Source organism: Hakea prostrata, chromosome 5 (assembly GCF_041222555.1).
Source record: "Hakea prostrata isolate BN-2017 chromosome 5, UWA_Hpros_2, whole genome shotgun sequence".
NCBI lineage: Eukaryota > Viridiplantae > Streptophyta > Magnoliopsida > Proteales > Proteaceae > Hakea > Hakea prostrata.
Window position 1 is genome coordinate 1,517,469 of NC_142604.1, and position 9,828 is coordinate 1,527,296.

Consider the following 9,828-nt stretch of genomic DNA (forward strand, 5'->3'; position numbering starts at 1 on the left):
CGAGTGAGGTCTAACTGGGATGCCTGCACACACAAAGAAAGCAAGAACGGTCCGGCCTAGTTTTGGCCGGGGAACCGCCTCCGACGCTCAAGTCAGCCTAGGCAACAATAATGGTTCTTGAGAGAGTTCTCAAGAACGTAATGAGTAAGTACTCAGATGAAAGTTCTCGTACCTTTCTCCATGTAGGAGGTGGGTTTATATAGAGGTTACCTGGAGGCGGAGATTCCTTAAGTTCCGGATCGATAGTTGAGAAGTGAGTGGAGTAGTGGAATAACGGCTCCTTCTTTGTCGCACCTGATAGTGCCGTTATGCTGACTCACCTCCCCAATTCTCGGAATAGATATGCTGAGTGTTTATACGTAACTAACTCTTCTTGACTTAGTCAAGAGAGTCTTCTGAGAAATACTAGAATTGGATATAGATATATATTTTTCCCAAGTGTGGCACTCGGGACCCTGCTCTAACGAAGAAATGAGCCTGCCCAAGAGGGAGGTATCTCTCCCGAATGAGGCCCTCGGGACCTTCTTCAAGGATGAGGTGAGCCATCCCAAGAAGGAGATATCTCTCCCGAATGAGGCCCTCGGGACCTTCTAAGAGGGAAGAGATGCACTTGCCCACGGGGGTGCCTCTCTCTCCCGAGGTGGGGACTCGGGACTTTAGCTCCCCACAACAACAATATTTCTCCAAGTTCTTGACTTTCCTATCAACCATTGATTCTAATAAAGAACCAAAAAAAAATTTTGGAAGCAAGCAAGGTAGATGTTTGGATTAAGGCTATAAAAGATGATGCAAGCCCTTGACCGCAACTGAACTTGGGAAGTGGTTCAATTACCGAATGGGAAACAAACAATGGGTTGTCAGTGGATTTATAAGATCAAGTACAATAGTGATGTCCTGTTGAAAGATACAAAGCTTAACTTGTAGCCAAAGGATACACTCAAACCTATGGTGTTTACTACAAAGAGACCTTTGCTCCTGTGGTAAAGATGAACATAGTTCGAGTGCTTATATTTGTGGCCGTTAATTGTGGATGGCCACTATTTTAGATGGATGTAAAAAATGCATTCCTTCATGGAGATTTAGAAGAGGAGGCCTATATGGATCTCCCACCTAGACATGCCTTGGAACATCAAGATGGAATTATGTGCAAACTCAAAAGGCCATATATGGTCTCAAGGAATTTCTTCGTGCATGGTATGGAAACTTAGCAATGCTCTTATCAAATTTGGCTTCAAAAGAGGAGATTCCGATTCTTCAATGTTTGTTAAAACTAATGACAAAGGTGTTGTGGTTGTTTGATTTATGTTGATGAACTTGTCATTATAGGCAGTAGCCACTCTTGAATCAATACTCTCAAACTTCATTTGAGTAAAGAATTTGACATCAAGGATCTAGGTAAGGTAAGATACTTTCTTGGCATTGAAATTGCTAGCTCTCAAAAAGGGCTCTTCCTCTCTCAATGCATATATGTCTTGGACTCGTTGAAAGAAACTGGAAACTTGGGGGCTAAGCTTGCTAGTGTTCCCACGGAATATAATAGCAAATTCACTAAAAATGTTGAACAACACAACATCTAGTAAGACATCTAATTTACTTAACCATTACTAGACTTGATATTGCATATGTTGTTAGCTATATGAATCAATTTATGCAGACTCCCAAAAAGCGGCAGTTGGAATTGATTGATCATATTTTGCGGTATTTAAAGTTGTCACCAAGATGAAGAATTTTGATGAAGAAAAATAATCACACTAAAATTGTTGAGTATACTGAAGCTGATTGGGCTGGAATTAAGTCCCTTGGACAAAAGATCTACTAGTAGTTTTAGTATGTTTGTGGGGGGAAATATGTTACTTGGTACAGTAAAAAGAAGAACTCCAAAATAAGACAATTGAAACTCCTTATATTCGTAGTGAAGATCAGCTAGCAGACATTTTCACAAAGGCTTTGCCCAAAGGTTCACTTCAAAATTTGATGATCAAGTTGACCGCAGATGATATCTTCGCTCCAATTTGAAGTGGCGTGTCAATGTTATAATATCTTTTATTTCTAGGAGAGATCGGATCTTCTATTTCCTGCAGGAGTTATTGGAAAAATATTCTAGGAGATATTGGATCTCTTATTCCCAATAGGAGATATTGAAAGACTATTGTAATATAATGTTTCTTATTTTATCAACAATTTGAATATGATAACTTCATTTTATTTAGGTTTCTTAGGAAGACTAAACCTCGTAAATAGTTGTCTCTCTTTTTTGTGTGCTTATTTATTATTTCATCACACACAATCAAATATATTACTTTAAAATTTAAATTCTAATACTACAAACTGGTTTCTTGAATAAAACGCACTTCTTCTACATTTCACCTAATACAAGAAAAAAACTACTAAATGCACAGTCACAGGGGTATGGTTCCTTTATCCTCGAACGACATCACGATACAATGTCCTGATAGTGGATTAATCAATTTGGTTGGTCTTTCTTTGGCCCTGCTTAAGGTAATGGATGAACCCATCCATGTAGGCTTGATTGAGCCCGTGATTACCAAAGATGGCCTTCATCTCCCTCGCTCTCGCCCTCAACCCCTCACCTTCTTCTTCCACCATGACTTTTCTTAGTGCTCTGGCGATGCCTTTCCGATCAAAAGAACCATCTTCTCCCCTCTCTACTTCCACGGCCAACCCTTTCTCAACCAGAAGCCTTGCATTCAAACCTTGGTCGATCACCATCGGCAGCACCACCAGCGAGTGACCAAACTGGAGTGTCTCTATTATGGAACCCCACCCTGAATGAAAAAATGACCCACCCACAGAAGGATGAGCAAGAATTTCCAGCTGAGGTGCCCAGCTCATGCACACCACACCTCGGCCCTGGGTTCGCGACCTGAATTCCGGTGGCACGGCATCTTCTTCATCCATTGCCCAGGTGGGTTTTCTCAGAGCCCATAAGAAGGGAACCCCAGAGAGCTCAATTCCATGAGCCATTTCATATATCTGTTCTCTTCTGGGCTGCCATTCACTGCCAAACCCAACAAAGACAACCGACTTGGGTGGTTGTTGATCTAACCACTTGAAAACTGTCAGCCACTCTCCTCCGAAGCTTTTCTCAGCTGAAGAAGGTGCCGGCGCGGGTGGAAGAACACCTACTGGAATCACAGTTTTCCGGTGAAGTTTCTGTACTAATTCCAGATATCGACCTTCATATTCGCTGCAGCTTCGGAAGGCCAGGGCCTCACAGGCAGTAGAGATGAGCGAGATGCGTTCGGCGTCGGTGGTTCCAGAGGCGTTTTTACCGAAAACGACTCCATACATGGGACCTGCCTCAAACGGCCGGAAGGCAACCGTGGATGGGAAATCGATCCACTTGGGCGGCGATGTCAAAGATTCTGGAGATGCCCAGTGTTGGGTTTGAGCTTCGCCAGTGAGATACTCAGGTGGACCCAAGAAGGCAAACAGGGTAGAGCTGTAAACAGAAAACCAGATGAGTGGGATATCAACGTTGAGTTCTCGTGGGATGTCTGCCGCCCAGAAGGGAGAGAAATCGACGATTATCCAATCTGGGATGTCTTGGGAGATGAACTGCTTAAGTTGTGGTTTCAGTAGGTCATATGCTCTCTTCAGGTATTGGGTTTGTTCCATGGCCATGTCCACGGTGGCTTCGGCCTCTGCCGGTAGGCCATCGACGGCGGGTAAGTGAAGCTCCACCAGATTCAGCGGAGCTGCTAAATCATGAGGAATTAAATGGAGTGGAATTCTGCTCAGATTTTTAGTGGTGGAAACGAAGGAGACACGGATTCCAGCTCTAGCTACGGCTATGGAAAGATGGAGGAACGGAATCATGTGCCCGAAAGCTAACCATGGAACCATCACAACGTGCAAATCCTGTTTCGCCATTAAAGAATCTAATCTGTTTCCCAATCAACTCCCTTGTTCCTGGAACACTACTGGACTTGGCTTCAAAAAATATAAAATATGATCTCGCTTTATAGCTACAGGTTTCCACGTGAACTTCAACGGTTGATCAACCCACCAACAACAAAAAAAAAACAAAACCGATGTGAGTAGCATGTTCTATTTTTAAATTTTTATTTTTAAATGTGGGTAGTGTGTCTTTTGAAGCCATCAATGCTGTTCATATTATCTTCGTCACTTGTGGTCAAGCAAACCATGACCGCATTAATATTCTCATTTCTATTCCGGTATATAGAAAGGTCCTAACAAAAAAAACCATGATCTCATTTGTTTTATTGAAAATAACAGATGAATTATTTGGTTTGAATTATAACAACATTTTAATTTAAAGAAAAAAAAATATTGCATCATAGCATGATTATCACATGGATTGGGGGCGTCAGTCAATCAATTTTCAGTTTAGTGCAAGTATTTGATTAGAGTGGATTTGGTGATTGTCACAGAGATTAGGTTTTTTTTTTTTCAAAGAATAGGTTGCAAGTATTTGTTCAAATTAGGGTTGCAAGTATTTTTTCAAATTAGGGTTGCAATAGGTTGCAAGTATTTTCAGTTTAGTGCAAGTATTTGTTCAAATTAAGGTTGCAAGTATTTTCAGTTTAGTGCAAGTATTTGTTCAAATTAGGGTTTCAAAGACAAAAATACAAATTTTCAAGCTATTATTGTTTGATCTAATATGCTAGTATCTTAACTAGATAATAGAGTGAAAAATAGAACTTTTTGATTTATTTTAGAAATTTTTCTATTTATTTGAGCTGGTGAACAAAGTGATGCAAAAAGAAACCATGCTCTTTGTCTTCTTCCTTTTTCTTTTTTTTCCCTTGTTTGTTTTTGGTGGAAGGAACCATACTCTACTGCCCTCAGATTTATGATTTAGAGATTTGGGAATACCACCATCGGTATAAGCTTATTATCTTCCATCCTTTTTTTTCTTTGTCATAATAATTTGATCTTAAACTTATATATATATATATATATATATATATATATATATATATATATATATATATATATATATATATATATATATATATATATATATATATATATATATATATATATATATATATATATATATATATATATATATATTGACACAGTGCTAAAGTTTCTATTATGAGAATGTCTTGAGAATGAGTGCCTCAACCAAAGCAAAATATCATTTTTTCCCTATGATCTCGAGCTATGTATTTGAATTTGCCTGCTTTGCGGAGTGTAAAATAGGAACCATCCATGTTCAATTTAATGGAGTTGGGGTTTGGTGGTTCCAATTTAATATGATGATTCAATGACTTCTGACTATAAAATTGAAGGCCTTTCCCCTTTCCAAATTTGAAAGGAAACCTTTGCTGGTGAAGGGCATTCTTGAGTATCAAAAAGGCCTGTGTATGCTTTCCACATAAGCTAGAGTGTTGTGAGAATATTAAGAGGTTGTTCAGCTCACGGATCATTGTGCCATTGATTGAGAAGACATAAGACTTTGTCCACCAACTAGCCCTATTGTTCTAGGATGGAAAAGTGTAAGACCTCCCAGACAGCATGGACTAGATGACAGTTGACAAATATGTGATCAAGGTTTGTTTGTTGTTCACCACAGTGGAGGCAATGTGTGGAACACGAGCAACCTCTTTGTTCCAGTAGAGAAGCAGTAGGCAATTTTTGATACAGTACTTTCCATAAGAAATGTTATACAAGCGTTGTTGTGGGCCTATGATTTTAACCTGTCCAACATTGAAGTGGAAACCGACAACCAGACTCTTTTCTACATATTGCAGCACAGTCCACCAAAAGCACCATGGAAGCTATTCCCCATCATATTGGACATCACAAACCTCAAGCACTCATTTGCTCTTCTATCTCTGTCCGTCACATTTATCAAGAAGCTAATATGGTAGCTGATGTCTTGGCAAAGGAAAGTGTCCTTTCACAAGATGCATTCCTAAGTCCTAACTATCTCCTTCCCACCCCCTAATATACGCTGGCCTTTAATGTTTGATCAATTAGGATTAGGTTGTAATAGGGGATTCTCCCTTTAAATAAATAAATTCTGCTTTTACCAAAAATATATATAAGTTGTTCTTAAACATAAAACACAGGATTTTTTGAACCTCTGTTTTCCTAGTTTTTCAATATTCAATTTGTTCCCTTATGTTTGGTATAAAAATTGTTTAACTTCTTCATATTTAATAATGTATTTTTGCTTCTGGTGGTGTTATGATCCGTGATCTATGATCTTTTGGATGTATTATTCTAAAATCATCTGTTGTACACATATCTTTTTTATGCATTACAATGTAGTAGCAAAAGGAGACACAACCTCAAGGGATTGACTCTGAGCAAAGACCAATGCCTCTAAAGTCAAAAAGTTCAAATCTTCTTGGGATTAGGGCAAAGCCCCATCATATATTTATTACTATCTTTTTTTTTTTTTTTGGAGGTAGACCCATCATATATTTATTTATTTATTTAATTTTTTTTTATAAGAAGAAAAATATATATATTTACTTAAAGACAATTACACATATAGTCATACAGCCCATTATAGTCTGCATTTCCTACCATAGCAGTTACCGCTAGGTTAGTTATCCTATTATGAAGCTGTGGGGTTGGAAATTCATCAAAAGAAATATCCAAAGTTGTAGTAGCTATATGCATCAAACTTTCAATTACGAGATAAGGGCCAATTTAGCTAAAAGGGTCCGGATAATAGTTTTCTTAGTACCAACTGATTACTCCAAACATGTTTTACTTGTAGTCCCAAAGTCTTCGCAGATTTGAATCCTTCTTGCAATCCAACTAGTGCAACTTCAAAAGCATCTTCAGTATTAATCATGCCAAAATTGACAGACTGTATATGTCCATATATCTACCGCAATCCATCCAGCCGCATTCACCCGTTTGTTAAAAATCCTTGCACACATTAATACAACATAAATATTTGGTGGGATAAAATGACATATTTGCCTCTGTATTTCATCATGTTGTGTTTCATTATAGTAACAGTCTATTTGACTCTCCCCTTGATTCCCATACACATGTGATTTCGCTTGAAGCAAACCCACCCAATAATTGATATGAGCAATAATCGAAATTGGATCAGGTTTTTTTTTTTTTTTTTGAAAAAACAACGCCATTTCTTTCCTGCCATATGACATAGCAAGAAATGATGAAGACAGACACAATCAACGTGGCTGTTTTATTATCCATTTGAGTATGAATTTTTTGACACATCCTTAAAACTGATGTATCGACCTAGTATTCAGGTCTTAAACTTGCAGGGCCAACCGCGTGGATTCTCTTTGTCCAATCATAAGAAATCAAAGCATGCCAAATAGTTTCCCTTTCCCTCCCGCAAAACACACAATCAGATTGAATATTAGTCCATTGAGCAATTTTTGCTCGCACAGGTAACCCATGATTCAATGTACACCAAAAGAATATGAGGAATTTAGGGTGGATCAGTAATTTCCACATAAATTTCCACCACCTAGATGCCATAGCGTTCATTGTTGGTGATCTCCTTTTTTCTATTGCAGCAAATGCTAATTTGACTATAAAATCCCCCCTTGAGTTCAATCTAGATACCCAGCTATCATCATCGTCAAATAAAATAGGTAGTCGTGGAAATATTGGATTGGGGATAGAAACATTATTCAAATTATTGATGTTGGAAAATACTTCCCTTTCACGCATTTGTGCATTGTTGACGATGTCTGCAACCGTACTCTGCCTAGGCCACAGTGAGAAATCCTAATTAGTTGATAGCATATCATGTTGATGTGGTAACCATGGATCAAATCAAAACGAAGTTTGTGTTCCCTTCCCAACCTTCCGTACAATCATTGATCTTAATTGTGGCAGTATATTGGCGATTCTATTCCACGTCCAAGATCCTCTCTTTCTTCGAACCTGTGGATCAAAATGGATTAGTTCTTGAAATATCTGGCTTTCAGAATTTTCACCCACAATGCTTGTGGTTGGGTAAGCATCGTCCACCCTTATTTGAGTAAAAGTGCAGCATTGTAATCCTCCATCTTCTTAAATCCCAGTCCACCTTGTTCTTTCCGTTGGCAGCATTTCTCCTATGAAATCAAATGCATGTGTCGTTTCTCCCTTGGTTTCGCATTCCAAAATCTCCGGCATATTGCATCAATTTTTGTGCAAATACCTTTTGGGTATCTAATGCTTTGCATTTGATACAAGGCCATTGATTGCAATGCGGATTGCTTAAGAACCCCTCTTCTAGCATATGATAAATTATTTGATTTACATCTCGCCATTTTTTTTTGCCATTCAATCCAAAACTAATTTCAGTATTCTTGTCTTTCCTTTCCCTACTAACAAAGTAGTTCCCAGACAAGTGGTCTCTTTCTTGATTTCTGGCACTCGTAAAATAGCCAATGTACAAGCTCTATCTTCTTGTGAGACACTTCTACTGAAAAAAGCCTTGCTCTTTTCCAGATTAATTTCTTGTCCTGTCATATCTGAAAAAATTTCTAAAACAGCTTTTAAAGCTAGAACTTCCTCCCATCATATATTTAGTTGATGAGGTGAGCATTAGCTGTACAAACCAACCTCAGTTATTTTTTTAACTTTGAAATTCTTACCATCATAACTGCTAAGTTTCAAACAAATCCAGTAAAATTAAGTCTTATATGATCCCAGAAACTACATCCTTGACAAGATTGAATAATTTACCCATAGAAACCACCAAAACTTATACAAGTGTTTTGTTTACTCTGAAAACTACCCCCTTTCAGTTACTAAAGAAAATTAATCTCGGGACCGTTTACTATGAAATAGAAAATGGCCATCATGAAGCAGCTGGTTGATGTTGTATTTATTAATATTACAGTGCTCCCCTTTGATATCACATTGTACAAATTAATAAACAATCTGTAATACCCTCTTACACAAGGACAGCCTCCCAACATAGATTACGTGCAAATAATTTTACACAAGAACTGATCTCCTGGAATAGAAATGTTGCCAAATGCATACTCAAATGATTAATTCTATGTTAACTCTAGTGATTTGCACTTGCAAAGTAGCCACTGGCATTTGCCTTAAAACTGCTTGAATCTTTGGCGTTTTTGGCAGTACTGTTATAAAGACATGGCATATAGCGGCAGCAACAGAAACGGAGAAACCTTATAGTTCTCATCACATGTTAGAACACTGGCTTCTGACGGAACATTCATGAACCAAATTGATCAGTGGTTTTTTTTTTTTTTTCAGAGAAAACTAAGACAAAGGTAAATCAGTTCTAGGTTTATTTCCACTGAGCTCATGAATCCAAAAGGATACAAAGGTTATCTTTCACTAATGGTACTTCAGTAGCAAGGTCTGTATTTCTCATATGGATGTGCTCTATTGTTCCTGAGAGCAATAGTCAATAGAGTACACAATAAAAAAGATTGTCACAAGTGAGAATGGTTAATTTTCTCCAGTCGTTTTGCAAATTGGAAAGTTTTTCTTGGTTGTTGCTTCATATTAGCTGTTACAGCAGGACCTGATTTTGGAATATCCAGAAGGTTGCATTCTCATATGTGAAACCACTGTAAGTAAGAGGTTTGCCTTTACCCAAAAAAAAAAAAGAAAAAGTAGGAGGCTTGCAGCAACGAGACTGAACAATAAAATGACAAGTAAATTTAGAATGAAATTGAAAAGAAAAAAAAAATACACATATTCTTAAAGCAAATCATAAGAATAGAATCACTAACCTGACCCCTCGGTGTCCCTCCCCTCTACATTTCTAAGGGGGCTTACTCTTAACGCTAACAATAAGCTCCCTTTGAATATATGGTGATTGGGGGTCAAAGTAGTGTTATCAAGTAGAGGAACTAGGCTCAAAAGAAT

The 9,828-nt window shown here is 38.0% G+C and overlaps 1 pseudogene; it reads right to left on the reverse strand.

The window, feature by feature from the left end:
• Positions 1-2,302: 2,302 nt before the first annotated feature.
• Positions 2,303-3,989, reverse strand: LOC149014299 (UDP-glycosyltransferase 91A1 pseudogene; annotated as a pseudogene).
• Positions 3,990-9,828: the final 5,839 nt, after the last annotated feature.